Consider the following 25,552-nt stretch of genomic DNA (forward strand, 5'->3'; position numbering starts at 1 on the left):
GATTCAAGAGATTTTATTTTACTAACAATAAGGATTTGGGAGACATTTCAGTAGTTTTTATTGTACATGGTTAACATCCACTCAGAACATATTCCCTTCATCCACGTTCATTGAAGAACAAGGAACAGTCATCAAAGGTGGAAGAAAAATGAGCAAAGTCATTTCTAACCACCAAATTCATGCTCTGAACGAGAATATCTTGAATCGTCATCATGGATAGCGAGATCTACCACTTTAGACACACATTTCTCAAGTAAAGCACTATAGAAATGATCCCTGAAAGTATAGTCTTGGTGCATAAGTTGTTGTGATCAAGGTGGAGCATCTTGAAAAGAGCATTTGCACCACCGGTTTGTGTTGCATTCTCAGCATCAACAGTTGTTGCAATCAAATTATGTTAATTATGGAGAATTGCTAGGTTCCTCAAATGAGAAATATGGTCAACGATGCTGGTTGCCAACAGGTAAAATATGACCTAATGTTGGTGGACAGCCATCCATATTTCAAAGGCCGGTATTTTTGTTGAAGTCTACCCCCGTTTAAACATTGTGTGTTTTAGCTATAGACGTATGGGTTGTACCATCAGATTTGTCTTTGTCTTCCGCATCCAGTGGTACCAAGAGTTAGTCTGTGTGATTAACGGTGGCTGAGATAGAGCTGTGTTTGTGAGACAAAGATGGATTCCGAAGATGCCCAGGCCCGGATCGTTTTTTTTTTACAAAAACATCTGTAGAGTCAGAATGGTTTGAATTACAAACTACTAAAAGCTATCTATGGAAAGCTGAGACTCTATCGAACATGCACATGTAACATGTTTTGCTCTATGATGCTCACAAGCTACATAAAAGTTGTTAGAAAGTACAAGGTTCTTCTACGTATGAAGGTCAAAGGTTGTCCTGAAAGGAAAATGTTAAAACACCTCATTTTGAAGCAAAATATAAGGGCTGGACATGGAGATCAACGAAAGCCAGAAAACTGAAAAGATTATTGCTGGGGTCTCAGGACTGATTCAAGAGATTTTATTTTACTAACAATAAGGATTTGGGAGACATTTCAGTAGTTTTTATTGTACATGGTTAACATCCACTCAGAACATATTCCCTTCATCCACGTTCATTGAAGAACAAGGAACAGTCATCAAAGGTGGAAGAAAAATGAGCAAAGTCATTTCTAACCACCAAATTCATGCTCTGAACGGGAATATCTTGAATCGTCATCATGGATAGCGAGATCTACCACTTTAGACACACATTTCTCAAGTAAAGCACTATAGAAATGATCCCTGAAAGTATAGTCTTGGTGCATAAGTTGTTGTGATCAAGGTGGAGCATCTTGAAAAGAGCATTTGCACCACCGGTTTGTGTTGCATTCTCAGCATCAACAGTTGTTGCAATCAAATTATGTTAATTATGGAGAATTGCTAGGTTCCTCAAATGAGAAATATGGTCAACGATGCTGGTTGCCAACAGGTAAAATATGACCTAATGTTGGTGGACAGCCATCCATATTTCAAAGGCGGTTATTTTTGTTGAAGTCTACCCCCGTTTAAACATTGTGTGTTTTAGCTATAGACGTATGGGTTGTACCATCAGATTTGTCTTTGTCTTCCGCATCCAGTGGTACCAAGAGTTAGTCTGTGTGATTAACGGGGGCTGAGATAGAGCTGTGTTTGTGAGACAAAGATGGATTCGAAGATGCCCAGGCCCGGATCGTTTTTTTACAAAAACATCTGTAGAGTCAGAATGGTTTGAATTACAAACTACTAAAAGCTATCTATGGAAAGCTGAGACTCTATCGAACATGCACATGTAACATGTTTTGCTCTATGATGCTCACAAGCTACATAAAAGTTGTTAGAAAGTACAAGGTTCTTCTACGTATGAAGGTCAAAGGTTGTCCTGAAAGGAAAATGTTAAAACACCTCATTTTGAAGCAAAATATAAGGGCTGGACATGGAGATCAACGAAAGCCAGAAAACTGAAAAGATTATTGCTGGGGTCTCAGGACTGATTCAAGAGATTTTATTTTACTAACAATAAGGATTTGGGAGACATTTCAGTAGTTTTTATTGTACATGGTTAACATCCACTCAGAACATATCCCCTTCATCCACGTTCATTGAAGAACAAGGAACAGTCATCAAAGGTGGAAGAAAAATGAGCAAAGTCATTTCTAACCACCAAATTCATGCTCTGAACGAGAATTATCTTGAATCGTCATCATGGATAGCGAGATCTACCACTTTAGACACACATTTCTCAAGTAAAGCACTATAGAAATGATCCCTGAAAGTATAGTCTTGGTGCATAAGTTGTTGTGATCAAGGTGGAGCATCTTGAAAAGAGCATTTGCACCACCGGTTTGTGTTGCATTCTCAGCATCAACAGTTGTTGCAATCAAATTATGTTAATTATGGAGAATTGCTAGGTTCCTCAAATGAGAAATATGGTCAACGATGCTGGTTGCCAACAGGTAAAATATGACCTAATGTTGGTGGACAGCCATCCATATTTCAAAGGCGGTTATTTTTGTTGAAGTCTACCCCCGTTTAAACATTGTGTGTTTTAGCTATAGACGTATGGGTTGTACCATCAGATTTGTCTTTGTCTTCCGCATCCAGTGGTACCAAGAGTTAGTCTGTGTGATTAACGGTGGCTGAGATAGAGCTGTGTTTGTGAGACAAAGATGGATTCCGAAGATGCCCAGGCCCGGTCTTTTTTTTTACAAAAACATCTGTAGAGTCAGAATGGTTTGAATTACAAACTACTAAAAGCTATCTATGGAAAGCTGAGACTCTATCGAACATGCACATGTAACATGTTTTGCTCTATGATGCTCACAAGCTACATAAAAGTTGTTAGAAAGTACAAGGTTCTTCTACGTATGAAGGTCAAAGGTTGTCCTGAAAGGAAAATGTTAAAACACCTCATTTTGAAGCAAAATATAAGGGCTGGACATGGAGATCAACGAAAGCCAGAAAACTGAAAAGATTATTGCTGGGGTCTCAGGACTGATTCAAGAGATTTTATTTTACTAACAATAAGGATTTGGGAGACATTTCAGTAGTTTTTATTGTACATGGTTAACATCCACTCAGAACATATTCCCTTCATCCACGTTCATTGAAGAACAAGGAACAGTCATCAAAGGTGGAAGAAAAATGAGCAAAGTCATTTCTAACCACCAAATTCATGCTCTGAACGGGAATATCTTGAATCGTCATCATGGATAGCGAGATCTACCACTTTAGACACACATTTCTCAAGTAAAGCACTATAGAAATGATCCCTGAAAGTATAGTCTTGGTGCATAAGTTGTTGTGATCAAGGTGGAGCATCTTGAAAAGAGCATTTGCACCACCGGTTTGTGTTGCATTCTCAGCATCAACAGTTGTTGCAATCAAATTATGTTAATTATGGAGAATTGCTAGGTTCCTCAAATGAGAAATATGGTCAACGATGCTGGTTGCCAACAGGTAAAATATGACCTAATGTTGGTGGACAGCCATCCATATTTCAAAGCCGGTTATTTTTGTTGAAGTCTACCCCGTTTAAACATTGTGTGTTTTAGCTATAGACGTATGGGTTGTACCATCAGATTTGTCTTTGTCTTCCGCATCCAGTGGTACCAAGAGTTAGTCTGTGTGATTAACGGGGCTGAGATAGAGCTGTGTTTGTGAGACAAAGATGGATTCGAAGATGCCCAGGCCCGGATCGTTTTTTTTCAAAAACATCTGTAGAGTCAGAATGGTTTGAATTACAAACTACTAAAAGCTATCTATGAAAAGCTGAGACTCTATAGAACATGCACATGTAACATGTTTTGCTCTATGATGCTCACAAGCTACATAAAAGTTGTTAGAAAGTACAAGGTTCTTCTACGTATGAAGGTCAAAGGTTGTCCTGAAAGGAAAATGTTTAAAACACCTCATTTTGAAGCAAAATATAAGGGCTGGACATGGAGATCAACGAAAGCCAGAAAACTGAAAAGATTATTGCTGGGGTCTCAGGACTGATTCAAGAGATTTTATTTTACTAACAATAAGGATTTGGGAGACATTTCAGTAGTTTTTATTGTACATGGTTAACATCCACTCAGAACATATTCCCTTCATCCACGTTCATTGAAGAACAAGGAACAGTCATCAAAGGTGGAAGAAAAATGAGCAAAGTCATTTCTAACCACCAGATTCATGCTCTGAACGGGAATATCTTGAATCGTCATCATGGATAGCGAGATCTACCACTTTAGACACACATTTCTCAAGTAAAGCACTATAGAAATGATCCCTGAAAGTATAGTCTTGGTGCATAAGTTGTTGTGATCAAGGTGGAGCATCTTGAAAGAGCATTTGCACCACCGGTTTGTGTTGCATTCTCAGCATCAACAGTTGTTGCAATCAAATTATGTTAATTATGGAGAATTGCTAGGTTCCTCAAATGAGAAATATGGTCAACGATGCTGGTTGCCAACAGGTAAAATATGACCTAATGTTGGTGGACAGCCATCCATATTTCAAAGGCGGTTATTTTTGTTGAAGTCTACCCCCGTTTAAACATTGTGTGTTTTAGCTATAGACGTATGGGTTGTACCATCAGATTTGTCTTTGTCTTCCGCATCCAGTGGTACCAAGAGTTAGTCTGTGTGATTAACGGGGCTGAGATAGAGCTGTGTTTGTGAGACAAAGATGGATTCCGAAGATGCCCAGGCCCGGATCGTTTTTTACAAAAACATCTGTAGAGTCAGAATGGTTTGAATTACAAACTACTAAAAGCTATCTATGGAAAGCTGAGACTCTATAGAACATGCACATGTAACATGTTTTGCTCTATGATGCTCACAAGCTACATAAAAGTTGTTAGAAAGTACAAGGTTCTTCTACGTATGAAGGTCAAAGGTTGTCCTGAAAGGAAAATGTTAAAACACCTCATTTTGAAGCAAAATATAAGGGCTGGACATGGAGATCAACGAAAGCCAGAAAACTGAAAAGATTATTGCTGGGGTCTCAGGACTGATTCAAGAGATTTTATTTTACTAACAATAAGGATTTGGGAGACATTTCAGTAGTTTTTATTGTACATGGTTAACATCCACTCAGAACATATTCCCTTCATCCACGTTCATTGAAGAACAAGGAACAGTCATCAAAGGTGGAAGAAAAATGAGCAAAGTCATTTCTAACCACCAAATTCATGCTCTGAACGGGAATATCTTGAATCGTCATCATGGATAGCGAGATCTACCACTTTAGACACACATTTCTCAAGTAAAGCACTATAGAAATGATCCCTGAAAGTATAGTCTTGGTGCATAAGTTGTTGTGATCAAGGTGGAGCATCTTGAAAAGAGCATTTGCACCACCGGTTTGTGTTGCATTCTCAGCATCAACAGTTGTTGCAATCAAATTATGTTAATTATGGAGAATTGCTAGGTTCCTCAAATGAGAAATATGGTCAACGATGCTGGTTGCCAACAGGTAAAATATGACCTAATGTTGGTGGACAGCCATCCATATTTCAAAGCGGTTATTTTTGTTGAAGTCTACCCCCGTTTAAACATTGTGTGTTTTAGCTATAGACGTATGGGTTGTACCATCAGATTTGTCTTTGTCTTCCGCATCCAGTGGTACCAAGAGTTAGTCTGTGTGATTAACGGGGCTGAGATAGAGCTGTGTTTGTGAGACAAAGATGGATTCCGAAGGTGCCCAGGCCCGGGTCTTTTTTACAAAAACATCTGTAGAGTCAGAATGGTTTGAATTACAAACTACTAAAAGCTATCTATGAAAAGCTGAGACTCTATAGAACATGCACATGTAACATGTTTTGCTCTATGATGCTCACAAGCTACATAAAAGTTGTTAGAAAGTACAAGGTTCTTCTACGTATGAAGGTCAAAGGTTGTCCTGAAAGGAAAATGTTAAAACACCTCATTTTGAAGCAAAATATAAGGGCTGGACATGGAGATCAACGAAAGCCAGAAAACTGAAAAGATTATTGCTGGGGTCTCAGGACTGATTCAAGAGATTTTATTTTACTAACAATAAGGATTTGGGAGACATTTCAGTAGTTTTTATTGTACATGGTTAACATCCACTCAGAACATATTCCCTTCATCCACGTTCATTGAAGAACAAGGAACAGTCATCAAAGGTGGAAGAAAAATGAGCAAAGTCATTTCTAACCACCAAATTCATGCTCTGAACGGGAATATCTTGAATCGTCATCATGGATAGCGAGATCTACCACTTTAGACACACATTTCTCAAGTAAAGCACTATAGAAATGATCCCTGAAAGTATAGTCTTGGTGCATAAGTTGTTGTGATCAAGGTGGAGCATCTTGAAAAGAGCATTTGCACCACCGGTTTGTGTTGCATTCTCAGCATCAACAGTTGTTGCAATCAAATTATGTTAATTATGGAGAATTGCTAGGTTCCTCAAATGAGAAATATGGTCAACGATGCTGGTTGCCAACAGGTAAAATATGACCTAATGTTGGTGGACAGCCATCCATATTTCAAAGCCGGTTATTTTTGTTGAAGTCTACCCCCGTTTAAACATTGTGTGTTTTAGCTATAGACGTATGGGTTGTACCATCAGATTTGTCTTTGTCTTCCGCATCCAGTGGTACCAAGAGTTAGTCTGTGTGATTAACGGGGGCTGAGATAGAGCTGTGTTTGTGAGACAAAGATGGATTCCGAAGGTGCCCAGGCCCGGATCGTTTTTTACAAAAACATCTGTAGAGTCAGAATGGTTTGAATTACAAACTACTAAAAGCTATCTATGAAAAGCTGAGACTCTATAGAACATGCACATGTAACATGTTTTGCTCTATGATGCTCACAAGCTACATAAAAGTTGTTAGAAAGTACAAGGTTCTTCTACGTATGAAGGTCAAAGGTTGTCCTGAAAGGAAAATGTTAAAACACCTCATTTTGAAGCAAAATATAAGGGCTGGACATGGAGATCAACGAAAGCCAGAAAACTGAAAAGATTATTGCTGGGGTCTCAGGACTGATTCAAGAGATTTTATTTTACTAACAATAAGGATTTGGGAGACATTTCAGTAGTTTTTATTGTACATGGTTAACATCCACTCAGAACATATTCCCTTCATCCACGTTCATTGAAGAACAAGGAACAGTCATCAAAGGTGGAAGAAAAATGAGCAAAGTCATTTCTAACCACCAGATTCATGCTCTGAACGGGAATATCTTGAATCGTCATCATGGATAGCGAGATCTACCACTTTAGACACACATTTCTCAAGTAAAGCACTATAGAAATGATCCCTGAAAGTATAGTCTTGGTGCATAAGTTGTTGTGATCAAGGTGGAGCATCTTGAAAAGAGCATTTGCACCACCGGTTTGTGTTGCATTCTCAGCATCAACAGTTGTTGCAATCAAATTATGTTAATTATGGAGAATTGCTAGGTTCCTCAAATGAGAAATATGGTCAACGATGCTGGTTGCCAACAGGTAAAATATGACCTAATGTTGGTGGACAGCCATCCATATTTCAAAGGCGGTTATTTTTGTTGAAGTCTACCCCCGTTTAAACATTGTGTGTTTTAGCTATAGACGTATGGGTTGTACCATCAGATTTGTCTTTGTCTTCCGCATCCAGTGGTACCAAGAGTTAGTCTGTGTGATTAACGGGGGCTGAGATAGAGCTGTGTTTGTGAGACAAAGATGGATTCGAAGGTGCCCAGGCCCGGATCTTTTTTTTTACAAAAACATCTGTAGAGTCAGAATGGTTTGAATTACAAACTACTAAAAGCTATCTATGAAAAGCTGAGACTCTATAGAACATGCACATGTAACATGTTTTGCTCTATGATGCTCACAAGCTACATAAAAGTTGTTAGAAAGTACAAGGTTCTTCTACGTATGAAGGTCAAAGGTTGTCCTGAAAGGAAAATGTTAAAACACCTCATTTTGAAGCAAAATATAAGGGCTGGACATGGAGATCAACGAAAGCCAGAAAACTGAAAAGATTATTGCTGGGGTCTCAGGACTGATTCAAGAGATTTTATTTTACTAACAATAAGGATTTGGGAGACATTTCAGTAGTTTTTATTGTACATGGTTAACATCCACTCAGAACATATTCCCTTCATCCACGTTCATTGAAGAACAAGGAACAGTCATCAAAGGTGGAAGAAAAATGAGCAAAGTCATTTCTAACCACCAAATTCATGCTCTGAACGGGAATATCTTGAATCGTCATCATGGATAGCGAGATCTACCACTTTAGACACACATTTCTCAAGTAAAGCACTATAGAAATGATCCCTGAAAGTATAGTCTTGGTGCATAAGTTGTTGTGATCAAGGTGGAGCATCTTGAAAGAGCATTTGCACCACCGGTTTGTGTTGCATTCTCAGCATCAACAGTTGTTGCAATCAAATTATGTTAATTATGGAGAATTGCTAGGTTCCTCAAATGAGAAATATGGTCAACGATGCTGGTTGCCAACAGGTAAAATATGACCTAATGTTGGTGGACAGCCATCCATATTTCAAAGGCGGTTATTTTTGTTGAAGTCTACCCCCGTTTAAACATTGTGTGTTTTAGCTATAGACGTATGGGTTGTACCATCAGATTTGTCTTTGTCTTCCGCATCCAGTGGTACCAAGAGTTAGTCTGTGTGATTAACGGGGGCTGAGATAGAGCTGTGTTTGTGAGACAAAGATGGATTCGAAGATGCCCAGGCCCGGGTCTTTTTTTTACAAAAACATCTGTAGAGTCAGAATGGTTTGAATTACAAACTACTAAAAGCTATCTATGAAAAGCTGAGACTCTATAGAACATGCACATGTAACATGTTTTGCTCTATGATGCTCACAAGCTACATAAAAGTTGTTAGAAAGTACAAGGTTCTTCTACGTATGAAGGTCAAAGGTTGTCCTGAAAGGAAAATGTTAAAACACCTCATTTTGAAGCAAAATATAAGGGCTGGACATGGAGATCAACGAAAGCCAGAAAACTGAAAAGATTATTGCTGGGGTCTCAGGACTGATTCAAGAGATTTTATTTTACTAACAATAAGGATTTGGGAGACATTTCAGTAGTTTTTATTGTACATGGTTAACATCCACTCAGAACATATTCCCTTCATCCACGTTCATTGAAGAACAAGGAACAGTCATCAAAGGTGGAAGAAAAATGAGCAAAGTCATTTCTAACCACCAGATTCATGCTCTGAACGGGAATATCTTGAATCGTCATCATGGATAGCGAGATCTACCACTTTAGACACACATTTCTCAAGTAAAGCACTATAGAAATGATCCCTGAAAGTATAGTCTTGGTGCATAAGTTGTTGTGATCAAGGTGGAGCATCTTGAAAAGAGCATTTGCACCACCGGTTTGTGTTGCATTCTCAGCATCAACAGTTGTTGCAATCAAATTATGTTAATTATGGAGAATTGCTAGGTTCCTCAAATGAGAAATATGGTCAACGATGCTGGTTGCCAACAGGTAAAATATGACCTAATGTTGGTGGACAGCCATCCATATTTCAAAGGCGGTTATTTTTGTTGAAGTCTACCCCCGTTTAAACATTGTGTGTTTTAGCTATAGACGTATGGGTTGTACCATCAGATTTGTCTTTGTCTTCCGCATCCAGTGGTACCAAGAGTTAGTCTGTGTGATTAACGGGGGCTGAGATAGAGCTGTGTTTGTGAGACAAAGATGGATTCGAAGATGCCCAGGCCCGGATCTTTTTTTTTTACAAAAACATCTGTAGAGTCAGAATGGTTTGAATTACAAACTACTAAAAGCTATCTATGAAAAGCTGAGACTCTATAGAACATGCACATGTAACATGTTTTGCTCTATGATGCTCACAAGCTACATAAAAGTTGTTAGAAAGTACAAGGTTCTTCTACGTATGAAGGTCAAAGGTTGTCCTGAAAGGAAAATGTTAAAACACCTCATTTTGAAGCAAAATATAAGGGCTGGACATGGAGATCAACGAAAGCCAGAAAACTGAAAAGATTATTGCTGGGGTCTCAGGACTGATTCAAGAGATTTTATTTTACTAACAATAAGGATTTGGGAGACATTTCAGTAGTTTTTATTGTACATGGTTAACATCCACTCAGAACATATTCCCTTCATCCACGTTCATTGAAGAACAAGGAACAGTCATCAAAGGTGGAAGAAAAATGAGCAAAGTCATTTCTAACCACCAGATTCATGCTCTGAACGGGAATATCTTGAATCGTCATCATGGATAGCGAGATCTACCACTTTAGACACACATTTCTCAAGTAAAGCACTATAGAAATGATCCCTGAAAGTATAGTCTTGGTGCATAAGTTGTTGTGATCAAGGTGGAGCATCTTGAAAAGAGCATTTGCACCACCGGTTTGTGTTGCATTCTCAGCATCAACAGTTGTTGCAATCAAATTATGTTAATTATGGAGAATTGCTAGGTTCCTCAAATGAGAAATATGGTCAACGATGCTGGTTGCCAACAGGTAAAATATGACCTAATGTTGGTGGACAGCCATCCATATTTCAAAGGCGGTTATTTTTGTTGAAGTCTACCCCCGTTTAAACATTGTGTGTTTTAGCTATAGACGTATGGGTTGTACCATCAGATTTGTCTTTGTCTTCCGCATCCAGTGGTACCAAGAGTTAGTCTGTGTGATTAACGGGGGCTGAGATAGAGCTGTGTTTGTGAGACAAAGATGGATTCGAAGATGCCCAGGCCGGTCTTTTTTTTTACAAAAACATCTGTAGAGTCAGAATGGTTTGAATTACAAACTACTAAAAGCTATCTATGAAAAGCTGAGACTCTATAGAACATGCACATGTAACATGTTTTGCTCTATGATGCTCACAAGCTACATAAAAGTTGTTAGAAAGTACAAGGTTCTTCTACGTATGAAGGTCAAAGGTTGTCCTGAAAGGAAAATGTTAAAACACCTCATTTTGAAGCAAAATATAAGGGCTGGACATGGAGATCAACGAAAGCCAGAAAACTGAAAAGATTATTGCTGGGGTCTCAGGACTGATTCAAGAGATTTTATTTTACTAACAATAAGGATTTGGGAGACATTTCAGTAGTTTTTATTGTACATGGTTAACATCCACTCAGAACATATTCCCTTCATCCACGTTCATTGAAGAACAAGGAACAGTCATCAAAGGTGGAAGAAAAATGAGCAAAGTCATTTCTAACCACCAGATTCATGCTCTGAACGGGAATATCTTGAATCGTCATCATGGATAGCGAGATCTACCACTTTAGACACACATTTCTCAAGTAAAGCACTATAGAAATGATCCCTGAAAGTATAGTCTTGGTGCATAAGTTGTTGTGATCAAGGTGGAGCATCTTGAAAAGAGCATTTGCACCACCGGTTTGTGTTGCATTCTCAGCATCAACAGTTGTTGCAATCAAATTATGTTAATTATGGAGAATTGCTAGGTTCCTCAAATGAGAAATATGGTCAACGATGCTGGTTGCCAACAGGTAAAATATGACCTAATGTTGGTGGACAGCCATCCATATTTCAAAGGCGGTTATTTTTGTTGAAGTCTACCCCCGTTTAAACATTGTGTGTTTTAGCTATAGACGTATGGGTTGTACCATCAGATTTGTCTTTGTCTTCCGCATCCAGTGGTACCAAGAGTTAGTCTGTGTGATTAACGGGGCTGAGATAGAGCTGTGTTTGTGAGACAAAGATGGATTCCGAAGATGCCCAGGCCCGGATCTTTTTTTTACAAAAACATCTGTAGAGTCAGAATGGTTTGAATTACAAACTACTAAAAGCTATCTATGAAAAGCTGAGACTCTATAGAACATGCACATGTAACATGTTTTGCTCTATGATGCTCACAAGCTACATAAAAGTTGTTAGAAAGTACAAGGTTCTTCTACGTATGAAGGTCAAAGGTTGTCCTGAAAGGAAAATGTTAAAACACCTCATTTTGAAGCAAAATATAAGGGCTGGACATGGAGATCAACGAAAGCCAGAAAACTGAAAAGATTATTGCTGGGGTCTCAGGACTGATTCAAGAGATTTTATTTTACTAACAATAAGGATTTGGGAGACATTTCAGTAGTTTTTATTGTACATGGTTAACATCCACTCAGAACATATTCCCTTCATCCACGTTCATTGAAGAACAAGGAACAGTCATCAAAGGTGGAAGAAAAATGAGCAAAGTCATTTCTAACCACCAAATTCATGCTCTGAACGGGAATATCTTGAATCGTCATCATGGATAGCGAGATCTACCACTTTAGACACACATTTCTCAAGTAAAGCACTATAGAAATGATCCCTGAAAGTATAGTCTTGGTGCATAAGTTGTTGTGATCAAGGTGGAGCATCTTGAAAAGAGCATTTGCACCACCGGTTTGTGTTGCATTCTCAGCATCAACAGTTGTTGCAATCAAATTATGTTAATTATGGAGAATTGCTAGGTTCCTCAAATGAGAAATATGGTCAACGATGCTGGTTGCCAACAGGTAAAATATGACCTAATGTTGGTGGACAGCCATCCATATTTCAAAGCGGTTATTTTTGTTGAAGTCTACCCCCGTTTAAACATTGTGTGTTTTAGCTATAGACGTATGGGTTGTACCATCAGATTTGTCTTTGTCTTCCGCATCCAGTGGTACCAAGAGTTAGTCTGTGTGATTAACGGGGGCTGAGATAGAGCTGTGTTTGTGAGACAAAGATGGATTCCGAAGGTGCCCAGGCCCGGGTCTTTTTTTTACAAAAACATCTGTAGAGTCAGAATGGTTTGAATTACAAACTACTAAAAGCTATCTATGAAAAGCTGAGACTCTATAGAACATGCACATGTAACATGTTTTGCTCTATGATGCTCACAAGCTACATAAAAGTTGTTAGAAAGTACAAGGTTCTTCTACGTATGAAGGTCAAAGGTTGTCCTGAAAGGAAAATGTTAAAACACCTCATTTTGAAGCAAAATATAAGGGCTGGACATGGAGATCAACGAAAGCCAGAAAACTGAAAAGATTATTGCTGGGGTCTCAGGACTGATTCAAGAGATTTTATTTTACTAACAATAAGGATTTGGGAGACATTTCAGTAGTTTTTATTGTACATGGTTAACATCCACTCAGAACATATTCCCTTCATCCACGTTCATTGAAGAACAAGGAACAGTCATCAAAGGTGGAAGAAAAATGAGCAAAGTCATTTCTAACCACCAGATTCATGCTCTGAACGGGAATATCTTGAATCGTCATCATGGATAGCGAGATCTACCACTTTAGACACACATTTCTCAAGTAAAGCACTATAGAAATGATCCCTGAAAGTATAGTCTTGGTGCATAAGTTGTTGTGATCAAGGTGGAGCATCTTGAAAAGAGCATTTGCACCACCGGTTTGTGTTGCATTCTCAGCATCAACAGTTGTTGCAATCAAATTATGTTAATTATGGAGAATTGCTAGGTTCCTCAAATGAGAAATATGGTCAACGATGCTGGTTGCCAACAGGTAAAATATGACCTAATGTTGGTGGACAGCCATCCATATTTCAAAGGCGGTTATTTTTGTTGAAGTCTACCCCCGTTTAAACATTGTGTGTTTTAGCTATAGACGTATGGGTTGTACCATCAGATTTGTCTTTGTCTTCCGCATCCAGTGGTACCAAGAGTTAGTCTGTGTGATTAACGGGGGCTGAGATAGAGCTGTGTTTGTGAGACAAAGATGGATTCCGAAGATGCCCAGGCCCGGATCGTTTTTTTTTTACAAAAACATCTGTAGAGTCAGAATGGTTTGAATTACAAACTACTAAAAGCTATCTATGAAAAGCTGAGACTCTATAGAACATGCACATGTAACATGTTTTGCTCTATGATGCTCACAAGCTACATAAAAGTTGTTAGAAAGTACAAGGTTCTTCTACGTATGAAGGTCAAAGGTTGTCCTGAAAGGAAAATGTTAAAACACCTCATTTTGAAGCAAAATATAAGGGCTGGACATGGAGATCAACGAAAGCCAGAAAACTGAAAAGATTATTGCTGGGGTCTCAGGACTGATTCAAGAGATTTTATTTTACTAACAATAAGGATTTGGGAGACATTTCAGTAGTTTTTATTGTACATGGTTAACATCCACTCAGAACATATTCCCTTCATCCACGTTCATTGAAGAACAAGGAACAGTCATCAAAGGTGGAAGAAAAATGAGCAAAGTCATTTCTAACCACCAAATTCATGCTCTGAACGGGAATATCTTGAATCGTCATCATGGATAGCGAGATCTACCACTTTAGACACACATTTCTCAAGTAAAGCACTATAGAAATGATCCCTGAAAGTATAGTCTTGGTGCATAAGTTGTTGTGATCAAGGTGGAGCATCTTGAAAAGAGCATTTGCACCACCGGTTTGTGTTGCATTCTCAGCATCAACAGTTGTTGCAATCAAATTATGTTAATTATGGAGAATTGCTAGGTTCCTCAAATGAGAAATATGGTCAACGATGCTGGTTGCCAACAGGTAAAATATGACCTAATGTTGGTGGACAGCCATCCATATTTCAAAGGCGGTTATTTTTGTTGAAGTCTACCCCCGTTTAAACATTGTGTGTTTTAGCTATAGACGTATGGGTTGTACCATCAGATTTGTCTTTGTCTTCCGCATCCAGTGGTACCAAGAGTTAGTCTGTGTGATTAACGGGGCTGAGATAGAGCTGTGTTTGTGAGACAAAGATGGATTCGAAGGTGCCCAGGCCCGGGTCGTTTTTTTTTTACAAAAACATCTGTAGAGTCAGAATGGTTTGAATTACAAACTACTAAAAGCTATCTATGAAAAGCTGAGACTCTATAGAACATGCACATGTAACATGTTTTGCTCTATGATGCTCACAAGCTACATAAAAGTTGTTAGAAAGTACAAGGTTCTTCTACGTATGAAGGTCAAAGGTTGTCCTGAAAGGAAAATGTTAAAACACCTCATTTTGAAGCAAAATATAAGGGCTGGACATGGAGATCAACGAAAGCCAGAAAACTGAAAAGATTATTGCTGGGGTCTCAGGACTGATTCAAGAGATTTTATTTTACTAACAATAAGGATTTGGGAGACATTTCAGTAGTTTTTATTGTACATGGTTAACATCCACTCAGAACATATTCCCTTCATCCACGTTCATTGAAGAACAAGGAACAGTCATCAAAGGTGGAAGAAAAATGAGCAAAGTCATTTCTAACCACCAAATTCATGCTCTGAACGGGAATATCTTGAATCGTCATCATGGATAGCGAGATCTACCACTTTAGACACACATTTCTCAAGTAAAGCACTATAGAAATGATCCCTGAAAGTATAGTCTTGGTGCATAAGTTGTTGTGATCAAGGTGGAGCATCTTGAAAAGAGCATTTGCACCACCGGTTTGTGTTGCATTCTCAGCATCAACAGTTGTTGCAATCAAATTATGTTAATTATGGAGAATTGCTAGGTTCCTCAAATGAGAAATATGGTCAACGATGCTGGTTGCCAACAGGTAAAATATGACCTAATGTTGGTGGACAGCCATCCATATTTCAAAGGCGGTTATTTTTGTTGAAGTCTACCCCCGTTTAAACATTGTGTGTTTTAGCTATAGACGTATGGGTTGTACCATCAGATTTGTCTTTGTCTTCCGCATCCAGTGGTACCAAGAGTTAGTCTGTGTGATTAACGGGGCTGAGATAGAGCTGTGTTTGTGAGACAAAGATGGATTCGAAGATGCCCAGGCCCGGATCGTTTTTTTTTTACAAAAACATCTGTAGAGTCAGAATGGTTTGAATTACAAACTACTAAAAGCTATCTATGAAAAGCTGAGACTCTATAGAACATGCACATGTAACATGTTTTGCTCTATGATGCTCACAAGCTACATAAAAGTTGTTAGAAAGTACAAGGTTCTTCTACGTATGAAGGTCAAAGGTTGTCCTGAAAGGAAAATGTTAAAACACCTCATTTTGAAGCAAAATATAAGGGCTGGACATGGAGATCAACGAAAGCCAGAAAACTGAAAAGATTATTGCTGGGGTCTCAGGACTGATTCAAGAGATTTTATTTTACTAACAATAAGGATTTGGGAGACATTTCAGTAGTTTTTATTGTACATGGTTAACATCCACTCAGAACATATTCCCTTCATCCACGTTCATTGAAGAACAAGGAACAGTCATCAAAGGTGGAAGAAAAATGAGCAAAGTCATTTCTAACCACCAAATTCATGCTCTGAACGGGAATATCTTGAATCGTCATCATGGATAGCGAGATCTACCACTTTAGACACACATTTCTCAAGTAAAGCACTATAGAAATGATCCCTGAAAGTATAGTCTTGGTGCATAAGTTGTTGTGATCAAGGTGGAGCATCTTGAAAAGAGCATTTGCACCACCGGTTTGTGTTGCATTCTCAGCATCAACAGTTGTTGCAATCAAATTATGTTAATTATGGAGAATTGCTAGGTTCCTCAAATGAGAAATATGGTCAACGATGCTGGTTGCCAACAGGTAAAATATGACCTAATGTTGGTGGACAGCCATCCATATTTCAAAGGCGGTTATTTTTGTTGAAGTCTACCCCCGTTTAAACATTGTGTGTTTTAGCTATAGACGTATGGGTTGTACCATCAGATTTGTCTTTGTCTTCCGCATCCAGTGGTACCAAGAGTTAGTCTGTGTGATTAACGGGGCTGAGATAGAGCTGTGTTTGTGAGACAAAGATGGATTCGAAGATGCCCAGGCCCGGATCTTTTTTTTTTACAAAAACATCTGTAGAGTCAGAATGGTTTGAATTACAAACTACTAAAAGCTATCTATGAAAAGCTGAGACTCTATAGAACATGCACATGTAACATGTTTTGCTCTATGATGCTCACAAGCTACATAAAAGTTGTTAGAAAGTACAAGGTTCTTCTACGTATGAAGGTCAAAGGTTGTCCTGAAAGGAAAATGTTAAAACACCTCATTTTGAAGCAAAATATAAGGGCTGGACATGGAGATCAACGAAAGCCAGAAAACTGAAAAGATTATTGCTGGGGTCTCAGGACTGATTCAAGAGATTTTATTTTACTAACAATAAGGATTTGGGAGACATTTCAGTAGTTTTTATTGTACATGGTTAACATCCACTCAGAACATATTCCCTTCATCCACGTTCATTGAAGAACAAGGAACAGTCATCAAAGGTGGAAGAAAAATGAGCAAAGTCATTTCTAACCACCAAATTCATGCTCTGAACGGGAATATCTTGAATCGTCATCATGGATAGCGAGATCTACCACTTTAGACACACATTTCTCAAGTAAAGCACTATAGAAATGATCCCTGAAAGTATAGTCTTGGTGCATAAGTTGTTGTGATCAAGGTGGAGCATCTTGAAAAGAGCATTTGCACCACCGGTTTGTGTTGCATTCTCAGCATCAACAGTTGTTGCAATCAAATTATGTTAATTATGGAGAATTGCTAGGTTCCTCAAATGAGAAATATGGTCAACGATGCTGGTTGCCAACAGGTAAAATATGACCTAATGTTGGTGGACAGCCATCCATATTTCAAAGGCGGTTATTTTTGTTGAAGTCTACCCCCGTTTAAACATTGTGTGTTTTAGCTATAGACGTATGGGTTGTACCATCAGATTTGTCTTTGTCTTCCGCATCCAGTGGTACCAAGAGTTAGTCTGTGTGATTAACGGGGCTGAGATAGAGCTGTGTTTGTGAGACAAAGATGGATTCCGAAGATGCCCAGGCCCGGATCGTTTTTTTTTACAAAAACATCTGTAGAGTCAGAATGGTTTGAATTACAAACTACTAAAAGCTATCTATGAAAAGCTGAGACTCTATAGAACATGCACATGTAACATGTTTTGCTCTATGATGCTCACAAGCTACATAAAAGTTGTTAGAAAGTACAAGGTTCTTCTACGTATGAAGGTCAAAGGTTGTCCTGAAAGGAAAATGTTAAAACACCTCATTTTGAAGCAAAATATAAGGGCTGGACATGGAGATCAACGAAAGCCAGAAAACTGAAAAGATTATTGCTGGGGTCTCAGGACTGATTCAAGAGATTTTATTTTACTAACAATAAGGATTTGGGAGACATTTCAGTAGTTTTTATTGTACATGGTTAACATCCACTCAGAACATATTCCCTTCATCCACGTTCATTGAAGAACAAGGAACAGTCATCAAAGGTGGAAGAAAAATGAGCAAAGTCATTTCTAACCACCAAATTCATGCTCTGAACGAGAATATCTTGAATCGTCATCATGGATAGCGAGATCTACCACTTTAGACACACATTTCTCAAGTAAAGCACTATAGAAATGATCCCTGAAAGTATAGTCTTGGTGCATAAGTTGTTGTGATCAAGGTGGAGCATCTTGAAAAGAGCATTTGCACCACCGGTTTGTGTTGCATTCTCAGCATCAACAGTTGTTGCAATCAAATTATGTTAATTATGGAGAATTGCTAGGTTCCTCAAATGAGAAATATGGTCAACGATGCTGGTTGCCAACAGGTAAAATATGACCTAATGTTGGTGGACAGCCATCCATATTTCAAAGGCGGTTATTTTTGTTGAAGTCTACCCCCGTTTAAACATTGTGTGTTTTAGCTATAGACGTATGGGTTGTACCATCAGATTTGTCTTTGTCTTCCGCATCCAGTGGTACCAAGAGTTAGTCTGTGTGATTAACGGGGGCTGAGATAGAGCTGTGTTTGTGAGACAAAGATGGATTTCGAAGATGCCCAGGCCCGGATCGTTTTTTTTACAAAAACATCTGTAGAGTCAGAATGGTTTGAATTACAAACTACTAAAAGCTATCTATGAAAAGCTGAGACTCTATAGAACATGCACATGTAACATGTTTTGCTCTATGATGCTCACAAGCTACATAAAAGTTGTTAGAAAGTACAAGGTTCTTCTACGTATGAAGGTCAAAGGTTGTCCTGAAAGGAAAATGTTAAAACACCTCATTTTGAAGCAAAATATAAGGGCTGGACATGGAGATCAACGAAAGCCAGAAAACTGAAAAGATTATTGCTGGGGTCTCAGGACTGATTCAAGAGATTTTATTTTACTAACAATAAGGATTTGGGAGACATTTCAGTAGTTTTTATTGTACATGGTTAACATCCACTCAGAACATATTCCCTTCATCCACGTTCATTGAAGAACAAGGAACAGTCATCAAAGGTGGAAGAAAAATGAGCAAAGTCATTTCTAACCACCAAATTCATGCTCTGAACGAGAATATCTTGAATCGTCATCATGGATAGCGAGATCTACCACTTTAGACACACATTTCTCAAGTAAAGCACTATAGAAATGATCCCTGAAAGTATAGTCTTGGTGCATAAGTTGTTGTGATCAAGGTGGAGCATCTTGAAAAGAGCATTTGCACCACCGGTTTGTGTTGCATTCTCAGCATCAACAGTTGTTGCAATCAAATTATGTTAATTATGGAGAATTGCTAGGTTCCTCAAATGAGAAATATGGTCAACGATGCTGGTTGCCAACAGGTAAAATATGACCTAATGTTGGTGGACAGCCATCCATATTTCAAAGGCGGTTATTTTTGTTGAAGTCTACCCCCGTTTAAACATTGTGTGTTTTAGCTATAGACGTATGGGTTGTACCATCAGATTTGTCTTTGTCTTCCGCATCCAGTGGTACCAAGAGTTAGTCTGTGTGATTAACGGGGCTGAGATAGAGCTGTGTTTGTGAGACAAAGATGGATTCCGAAGATGCCCAGGCCCGGATCGTTTTTTTTTACAAAAACATCTGTAGAGTCAGAATGGTTTGAATTACAAACTACTAAAAGCTATCTATGAAAAGCTGAGACTCTATCGAACATGCACATGTAACATGTTTTGCTCTATGATGCTCACAAGCTACATAAAAGTTGTTAGAAAGTACAAGGTTCTTCTACGTATGAAGGTCAAAGGTTGTCCTGAAAGGAAAATGTTAAAACACCTCATTTTGAAGCAAAATATAAGGGCTGGACATGGAGATCAACGAAAGCCAGAAAACTGAAAAGATTATTGCTGGGGTCTCAGGACTGATTCAAGAGATTTTATTTTACTAACAATAAGGATTTGGGAGACATTTCAGTAGTTTTTATTGTACATGGTTAACATCCACTCAGAACATATTCCCTTCATCCACGTTCATTGAAGAACAAGGAACAGTCATCAAAGGTGGAAGAAAAATGAGCAAAGTCATTTCTAACCACCAAATTCATGCTCTGAACGAGAATATCTTGAATCGTCATCATGGATAGCGAGATCTACCACTTTAGACACACATTTCTCAAGTAAAGCACTATAGAAATGATCCCTGAAAGTATAGTCTTGGTGCATAAGTTGTTGTGATCAAGGTGGAGCATCTTGAAAAGAGCATTTGCACCACCGGTTTGTGTTGCATTCTCAGCATCAACAGTTGTTGCAATCAAATTATGTTAATTATGGAGAATTGCTAGGTTCCTCAAATGAGAAATATGGTCAACGATGCTGGTTGCCAACAGGTAAAATATGACCTAATGTTGGTGGACAGCCATCCATATTTCAAAGGCGGTTATTTTTGTTGAAGTCTACCCCCGTTTAAACATTGTGTGTTTTAGCTATAGACGTATGGGTTGTACCATCAGATTTGTCTTTGTCTTCCGCATCCAGTGGTACCAAGAGTTAGTCTGTGTGATTAACGGGGGCTGAGATAGAGCTGTGTTTGTGAGACAAAGATGGATTCGAAGATGCCCAGGCCCGGATCTTTTTTTTTACAAAAACATCTGTAGAGTCAGAATGGTTTGAATTACAAACTACTAAAAGCTATCTATGGAAAGCTGAGACTCTATCGAACATGCACATGTAACATGTTTTGCTCTATGATGCTCACAAGCTACATAAAAGTTGTTAGAAAGTACAAGGTTCTTCTACGTATGAAGGTCAAAGGTTGTCCTGAAAGGAAAATGTTAAAACACCTCATTTTGAAGCAAAATATAAGGGCTGGACATGGAGATCAACGAAAGCCAGAAAACTGAAAAGATTATTGCTGGGGTCTCAGGACTGATTCAAGAGATTTTATTTTACTAACAATAAGGATTTGGGAGACATTTCAGTAGTTTTTATTGTACATGGTTAACATCCACTCAGAACATATTCCCTTCATCCACGTTCATTGAAGAACAAGGAACAGTCATCAAAGGTGGAAGAAAAATGAGCAAAGTCATTTCTAACCACCAAATTCATGCTCTGAACGAGAATATCTTGAATCGTCATCATGGATAGCGAGATCTACCACTTTAGACACACATTTCTCAAGTAAAGCACTATAGAAATGATCCCTGAAAGTATAGTCTTGGTGCATAAGTTGTTGTGATCAAGGTGGAGCATCTTGAAAAGAGCATTTGCACCACCGGTTTGTGTTGCATTCTCAGCATCAACAGTTGTTGCAATCAAATTATGTTAATTATGGAGAATTGCTAGGTTCCTCAAATGAGAAATATGGTCAACGATGCTGGTTGCCAACAGGTAAAATATGACCTAATGTTGGTGGACAGCCATCCATATTTCAAAGGCGGTTATTTTTGTTGAAGTCTACCCCCGTTTAAACATTGTGTGTTTTAGCTATAGACGTATGGGTTGTACCATCAGATTTGTCTTTGTCTTCCGCATCCAGTGGTACCAAGAGTTAGTCTGTGTGATTAACGGGGGCTGAGATAGAGCTGTGTTTGTGAGACAAAGATGGATTCGAAGATGCCCAGGCCCGGATCGTTTTTTTTACAAAAACATCTGTAGAGTCAGAATGGTTTGAATTACAAACTACTAAAAGCTATCTATGAAAAGCTGAGACTCTATAGAACATGCACATGTAACATGTTTTGCTCTATGATGCTCACAAGCTACATAAAAGTTGTTAGAAAGTACAAGGTTCTTCTACGTATGAAGGTCAAAGGTTGTCCTGAAAGGAAAATGTTAAAACACCTCATTTTGAAGCAAAATATAAGGGCTGGACATGGAGATCAACGAAAGCCAGAAAACTGAAAAGATTATTGCTGGGGTCTCAGGACTGATTCAAGAGATTTTATTTTACTAACAATAAGGATTTGGGAGACATTTCAGTAGTTTTTATTGTACATGGTTAACATCCACTCAGAACATATTCCCTTCATCCACGTTCATTGAAGAACAAGGAACAGTCATCAAAGGTGGAAGAAAAATGAGCAAAGTCATTTCTAACCACCAAATTCATGCTCTGAACGAGAATATCTTGAATCGTCATCATGGATAGCGAGATCTACCACTTTAGACACACATTTCTCAAGTAAAGCACTATAGAAATGATCCCTGAAAGTATAGTCTTGGTGCATAAGTTGTTGTGATCAAGGTGGAGCATCTTGAAAAGAGCATTTGCACCACCGGTTTGTGTTGCATTCTCAGCATCAACAGTTGTTGCAATCAAATTATGTTAATTATGGAGAATTGCTAGGTTCCTCAAATGAGAAATATGGTCAACGATGCTGGTTGCCAACAGGTAAAATATGACCTAATGTTGGTGGACAGCCATCCATATTTCAAAGGCGGTTATTTTTGTTGAAGTCTACCCCCGTTTAAACATTGTGTGTTTTAGCTATAGACGTATGGGTTGTACCATCAGATTTGTCTTTGTCTTCCGCATCCAGTGGTACCAAGAGTTAGTCTGTGTGATTAACGGGGGCTGAGATAGAGCTGTGTTTGTGAGACAAAGATGGATTCCGAAGATGCCCAGGCCCGGATCGTTTTTTTTTTTTTTACAAAAACATCTGTAGAGTCAGAATGGTTTGAATTACAAACTACTAAAAGCTATCTATGAAAAGCTGAGACTCTATCGAACATGCACATGTAACATGTTTTGCTCTATGATGCTCACAAGCTACATAAAAGTTGTTAGAAAGTACAAGGTTCTTCTACGTATGAAGGTCAAAGGTTGTCCTGAAAGGAAAATGTTAAAACACCTCATTTTGAAGCAAAATATAAGGGCTGGACATGGAGATCAACGAAAGCCAGAAAACTGAAAAGATTATTGCTGGGGTCTCAGGACTGATTCAAGAGATTTTATTTTACTAACAATAAGGATTTGGGAGACATTTCAGTAGTTTTTATTGTACATGGTTAACATCCACTCAGAACATATTCCCTTCATCCACGTTCATTGAAGAACAAGGAACAGTCATCAAAGGTGGAAGAAAAATGAGCAAAGTCATTTCTAACCACCAAATTCATGCTCTGAACGAGAATATCTTGAATCGTCATCATGGATAGCGAGATCTACCACTTTAGACACACATTTCTCAAGTAAAGCACTATAGAAATGATCCCTGAAAGTATAGTCTTGGTGCATAAGTTGTTGTGATCAAGGTGGAGCATCTTGAAAAGAGCATTTGCACCACCGGTTTGTGTTGCATTCTCAGCATCAACAGTTGTTGCAATCAAATTATGTTAATTATGGAGAATTGCTAGGTTCCTCAAATGAGAAATATGGTCAACGATGCTGGTTGCCAACAGGTAAAATATGACCTAATGTTGGTGGACAGCCATCCATATTTCAAAGGCGGTTATTTTTGTTGAAGTCTACCCCCGTTTAAACATTGTGTGTTTTAGCTATAGACGTATGGGTTGTACCATCAGATTTGTCTTTGTCTTCCGCATCCAGTGGTACCAAGAGTTAGTCTGTGTGATTAACGGGGGCTGAGATAGAGCTGTGTTTGTGAGACAAAGATGGATTCCGAAGATGCCCAGGCCCGGATCGTTTTTTTTTACAAAAACATCTGTAGAGTCAGAATGGTTTGAATTACAAACTACTAAAAGCTATCTATGGAAAGCTGAGACTCTATCGAACATGCACATGTAACATGTTTTGCTCTATGATGCTCACAAGCTACATAAAAGTTGTTAGAAAGTACAAGGTTCTTCTACGTATGAAGGTCAAAGGTTGTCCTGAAAGGAAAATGTTAAAACACCTCATTTTGAAGCAAAATATAAGGGCTGGACATGGAGATCAACGAAAGCCAGAAAACTGAAAAGATTATTGCTGGGGTCTCAGGACTGATTCAAGAGATTTTATTTTACTAACAATAAGGATTTGGGAGACATTTCAGTAGTTTTTATTGTACATGGTTAACATCCACTCAGAACATATTCCCTTCATCCACGTTCATTGAAGAACAAGGAACAGTCATCAAAGGTGGAAGAAAAATGAGCAAAGTCATTTCTAACCACCAAATTCATGCTCTGAACGGAATATCTTGAATCGTCATCATGGATAGCGAGATCTACCACTTTAGACACACATTTCTCAAGTAAAGCACTATAGAAATGATCCCTGAAAGTATAGTCTTGGTGCATAAGTTGTTGTGATCAAGGTGGAGCATCTTGAAAAGAGCATTTGCACCACCGGTTTGTGTTGCATTCTCAGCATCAACAGTTGTTGCAATCAAATTATGTTAATTATGGAGAATTGCTAGGTTCCTCAAATGAGAAATATGGTCAACGATGCTGGTTGCCAACAGGTAAAATATGACCTAATGTTGGTGGACAGCCATCCATATTTCAAAGCGGTTATTTTTGTTGAAGTCTACCCCCGTTTAAACATTGTGTGTTTTAGCTATAGACGTATGGGTTGTACCATCAGATTTGTCTTTGTCTTCCGCATCCAGTGGTACCAAGAGTTAGTCTGTGTGATTAACGGGGGCTGAGATAGAGCTGTGTTTGTGAGACAAAGATGGATTCGAAGATGCCCAGGCCCGGATCGGTCTTTTTTTTTACAAAAACATCTGTAGAGTCAGAATGGTTTGAATTACAAACTACTAAAAGCTATCTATGAAAAGCTGAGACTCTATCGAACATGCACATGTAACATGTTTTGCTCTATGATGCTCACAAGCTACATAAAAGTTGTTAGAAAGTACAAGGTTCTTCTACGTATGAAGGTCAAAGGTTGTCCTGAAAGGAAAATGTTAAAACACCTCATTTTGAAGCAAAATATAAGGGCTGGACATGGAGATCAACGAAAGCCAGAAAACTGAAAAGATTATTGCTGGGGTCTCAGGACTGATTCAAGAGATTTTATTTTACTAACAATAAGGATTTGGGAGACATTTCAGTAGTTTTTATTGTACATGGTTAACATCCACTCAGAACATATTCCCTTCATCCACGTTCATTGAAGAACAAGGAACAGTCATCAAAGGTGGAAGAAAAATGAGCAAAGTCATTTCTAACCACCAAATTCATGCTCTGAACGAGAATATCTTGAATCGTCATCATGGATAGCGAGATCTACCACTTTAGACACACATTTCTCAAGTAAAGCACTATAGAAATGATCCCTGAAAGTATAGTCTTGGTGCATAAGTTGTTGTGATCAAGGTGGAGCATCTTGAAAGAGCATTTGCACCACCGGTTTGTGTTGCATTCTCAGCATCAACAGTTGTTGCAATCAAATTATGTTAATTATGGAGAATTGCTAGGTTCCTCAAATGAGAAATATGGTCAACGATGCTGGTTGCCAACAGGTAAAATA

At 38.5% G+C, this 25,552-nt stretch overlaps 26 non-coding genes across 26 annotated transcripts; all 26 read right to left on the reverse strand.

Annotated features, from left to right (window-relative positions):
* Window positions 1-76: 76 nt before the first annotated feature.
* LOC135561453 (small nucleolar RNA U3) lies at window positions 77-292 on the reverse strand. The gene has a single exon (XR_010459472.1). It is a non-coding gene; the product is annotated as a small nucleolar RNA U3 (small nucleolar RNA).
* Window positions 293-1,082: 790 nt separating this feature from the next.
* Window positions 1,083-1,298, reverse strand: LOC135561508 (small nucleolar RNA U3). Its single transcript, XR_010459526.1, has one exon. It is a non-coding gene; the product is annotated as a small nucleolar RNA U3 (small nucleolar RNA).
* Window positions 1,299-2,084: 786 nt separating this feature from the next.
* On the reverse strand, window positions 2,085-2,301 carry LOC135561474 (small nucleolar RNA U3). Its single transcript, XR_010459493.1, has one exon. It is a non-coding gene; the product is annotated as a small nucleolar RNA U3 (small nucleolar RNA).
* Window positions 2,302-3,088: 787 nt separating this feature from the next.
* Window positions 3,089-3,304, reverse strand: LOC135561509 (small nucleolar RNA U3). The gene has a single exon (XR_010459527.1). It is a non-coding gene; the product is annotated as a small nucleolar RNA U3 (small nucleolar RNA).
* Window positions 3,305-4,089: 785 nt separating this feature from the next.
* Window positions 4,090-4,305, reverse strand: LOC135561496 (small nucleolar RNA U3). Its single transcript, XR_010459513.1, has one exon. It is a non-coding gene; the product is annotated as a small nucleolar RNA U3 (small nucleolar RNA).
* A 784-nt stretch (window positions 4,306-5,089) lies between these two features.
* On the reverse strand, window positions 5,090-5,305 carry LOC135561510 (small nucleolar RNA U3). The gene has a single exon (XR_010459528.1). It is a non-coding gene; the product is annotated as a small nucleolar RNA U3 (small nucleolar RNA).
* Window positions 5,306-6,088: 783 nt separating this feature from the next.
* Window positions 6,089-6,304, reverse strand: LOC135561511 (small nucleolar RNA U3). The gene has a single exon (XR_010459529.1). It is a non-coding gene; the product is annotated as a small nucleolar RNA U3 (small nucleolar RNA).
* Window positions 6,305-7,090: 786 nt separating this feature from the next.
* On the reverse strand, window positions 7,091-7,306 carry LOC135561497 (small nucleolar RNA U3). Its single transcript, XR_010459514.1, has one exon. It is a non-coding gene; the product is annotated as a small nucleolar RNA U3 (small nucleolar RNA).
* Window positions 7,307-8,093: 787 nt separating this feature from the next.
* Window positions 8,094-8,309, reverse strand: LOC135561512 (small nucleolar RNA U3). The gene has a single exon (XR_010459530.1). It is a non-coding gene; the product is annotated as a small nucleolar RNA U3 (small nucleolar RNA).
* Window positions 8,310-9,094: 785 nt separating this feature from the next.
* Window positions 9,095-9,310, reverse strand: LOC135561498 (small nucleolar RNA U3). The gene has a single exon (XR_010459515.1). It is a non-coding gene; the product is annotated as a small nucleolar RNA U3 (small nucleolar RNA).
* Window positions 9,311-10,098: 788 nt separating this feature from the next.
* LOC135561499 (small nucleolar RNA U3) lies at window positions 10,099-10,314 on the reverse strand. Its single transcript, XR_010459517.1, has one exon. It is a non-coding gene; the product is annotated as a small nucleolar RNA U3 (small nucleolar RNA).
* Window positions 10,315-11,099: 785 nt separating this feature from the next.
* On the reverse strand, window positions 11,100-11,315 carry LOC135561500 (small nucleolar RNA U3). The gene has a single exon (XR_010459518.1). It is a non-coding gene; the product is annotated as a small nucleolar RNA U3 (small nucleolar RNA).
* Window positions 11,316-12,101: 786 nt separating this feature from the next.
* Window positions 12,102-12,317, reverse strand: LOC135561513 (small nucleolar RNA U3). Its single transcript, XR_010459531.1, has one exon. It is a non-coding gene; the product is annotated as a small nucleolar RNA U3 (small nucleolar RNA).
* A 786-nt stretch (window positions 12,318-13,103) lies between these two features.
* LOC135561501 (small nucleolar RNA U3) lies at window positions 13,104-13,319 on the reverse strand. Its single transcript, XR_010459519.1, has one exon. It is a non-coding gene; the product is annotated as a small nucleolar RNA U3 (small nucleolar RNA).
* A 790-nt stretch (window positions 13,320-14,109) lies between these two features.
* LOC135561514 (small nucleolar RNA U3) lies at window positions 14,110-14,325 on the reverse strand. Its single transcript, XR_010459532.1, has one exon. It is a non-coding gene; the product is annotated as a small nucleolar RNA U3 (small nucleolar RNA).
* A 788-nt stretch (window positions 14,326-15,113) lies between these two features.
* On the reverse strand, window positions 15,114-15,329 carry LOC135561515 (small nucleolar RNA U3). Its single transcript, XR_010459533.1, has one exon. It is a non-coding gene; the product is annotated as a small nucleolar RNA U3 (small nucleolar RNA).
* Window positions 15,330-16,117: 788 nt separating this feature from the next.
* On the reverse strand, window positions 16,118-16,333 carry LOC135561516 (small nucleolar RNA U3). The gene has a single exon (XR_010459534.1). It is a non-coding gene; the product is annotated as a small nucleolar RNA U3 (small nucleolar RNA).
* Window positions 16,334-17,120: 787 nt separating this feature from the next.
* On the reverse strand, window positions 17,121-17,336 carry LOC135561517 (small nucleolar RNA U3). The gene has a single exon (XR_010459535.1). It is a non-coding gene; the product is annotated as a small nucleolar RNA U3 (small nucleolar RNA).
* Window positions 17,337-18,124: 788 nt separating this feature from the next.
* LOC135561454 (small nucleolar RNA U3) lies at window positions 18,125-18,340 on the reverse strand. The gene has a single exon (XR_010459473.1). It is a non-coding gene; the product is annotated as a small nucleolar RNA U3 (small nucleolar RNA).
* Window positions 18,341-19,128: 788 nt separating this feature from the next.
* Window positions 19,129-19,344, reverse strand: LOC135561455 (small nucleolar RNA U3). Its single transcript, XR_010459474.1, has one exon. It is a non-coding gene; the product is annotated as a small nucleolar RNA U3 (small nucleolar RNA).
* A 788-nt stretch (window positions 19,345-20,132) lies between these two features.
* LOC135561456 (small nucleolar RNA U3) lies at window positions 20,133-20,348 on the reverse strand. The gene has a single exon (XR_010459475.1). It is a non-coding gene; the product is annotated as a small nucleolar RNA U3 (small nucleolar RNA).
* A 787-nt stretch (window positions 20,349-21,135) lies between these two features.
* LOC135561457 (small nucleolar RNA U3) lies at window positions 21,136-21,351 on the reverse strand. The gene has a single exon (XR_010459476.1). It is a non-coding gene; the product is annotated as a small nucleolar RNA U3 (small nucleolar RNA).
* Window positions 21,352-22,138: 787 nt separating this feature from the next.
* On the reverse strand, window positions 22,139-22,354 carry LOC135561458 (small nucleolar RNA U3). The gene has a single exon (XR_010459477.1). It is a non-coding gene; the product is annotated as a small nucleolar RNA U3 (small nucleolar RNA).
* Window positions 22,355-23,148: 794 nt separating this feature from the next.
* LOC135561459 (small nucleolar RNA U3) lies at window positions 23,149-23,364 on the reverse strand. Its single transcript, XR_010459478.1, has one exon. It is a non-coding gene; the product is annotated as a small nucleolar RNA U3 (small nucleolar RNA).
* Window positions 23,365-24,153: 789 nt separating this feature from the next.
* LOC135561483 (small nucleolar RNA U3) lies at window positions 24,154-24,368 on the reverse strand. The gene has a single exon (XR_010459501.1). It is a non-coding gene; the product is annotated as a small nucleolar RNA U3 (small nucleolar RNA).
* Window positions 24,369-25,158: 790 nt separating this feature from the next.
* Window positions 25,159-25,374, reverse strand: LOC135561460 (small nucleolar RNA U3). The gene has a single exon (XR_010459479.1). It is a non-coding gene; the product is annotated as a small nucleolar RNA U3 (small nucleolar RNA).
* Between the last annotated feature and the right edge of the window lie 178 nt (window positions 25,375-25,552).

This window comes from Oncorhynchus nerka, linkage group LG17 (genome assembly GCF_034236695.1).
Source record: "Oncorhynchus nerka isolate Pitt River linkage group LG17, Oner_Uvic_2.0, whole genome shotgun sequence".
NCBI lineage: Eukaryota > Metazoa > Chordata > Actinopteri > Salmoniformes > Salmonidae > Oncorhynchus > Oncorhynchus nerka.